The sequence below is a fragment of the Alligator sinensis genome, unplaced genomic scaffold (assembly GCF_000455745.1).
Source record: "Alligator sinensis unplaced genomic scaffold, ASM45574v1 scaffold44_1, whole genome shotgun sequence".
Classification (NCBI taxonomy): Eukaryota; Metazoa; Chordata; order Crocodylia; family Alligatoridae; genus Alligator; species Alligator sinensis.
The window spans coordinates 185531-186347 of record NW_005843320.1 but is presented as its reverse complement, the minus strand read 5'-3'; positions in this window follow the sequence as shown (position 1 = coordinate 186347).

Sequence of the window (817 nt, the reverse complement as noted above, 5' to 3'; positions counted from 1 at the left end):
GGGGGGACACTGGCGTGTTGGGTTGCTGGGGCCCAGAGGCGAGCAGAAAGAAACCTGCTCAACCTGGCTTTCTCCCCTCCCTTTGCATCCTCCCTCTCTTGATTGGCTCTGAAAGAGGGCTGGAAATCCAGTGCTGGGCCTGATAGTGCTGCTGATTTTATGGTGATGATAGTTTGACCTCGCAATGGTCAGGGATTGATGGTAGACTCTCCTCCTGCCACTCAAGATACTCAGCAGGCTTAGGGCTTGCCAAACACTGCAAGTACAATGCCTACAATCAAGTAGCCCTCTGTGAAGGTGAAGCTATTCTGTGGGTGATGCTCTGGGTTTATACAGTGCTTTCCCCAGTATGGTCTTTGACCATAAGTATGGCTTTTGGCATGACAATAGTTCAAATAAATAGTAAAGATTAGCGTGGGCATGCAAAACCTCCAACAACTGGTGGCCAGGATCCCATGGACAGTAAGTTTAAAGGAAAAAGGAATCGGGGAATTTGGTTGTACCTTCGAGAGAATATTAAGGGCACTAGGATATGCCATCCCTGTGTAAGGAAGGTTAAGAATCACATCAACGGACTGGCTTGTCTAAACAGCAAATGCTTTTGTGGCTTGAAACTTAACAAGGAATCTCTCCAAATGTAGAAACATAGCTACAATACTACAGATGACAATAAAGGAAAACTCCAGGCAGACCAAGGCACTGCAATATAGCTAGTATGAGACACACAAGCATCCTGTGAAGTTAGATGGCAAGGACCAAAGGAAGTGTAGGTCCATTACTGACTGGGGAAAGGGAATTAAAATTGCTCAATACGGAA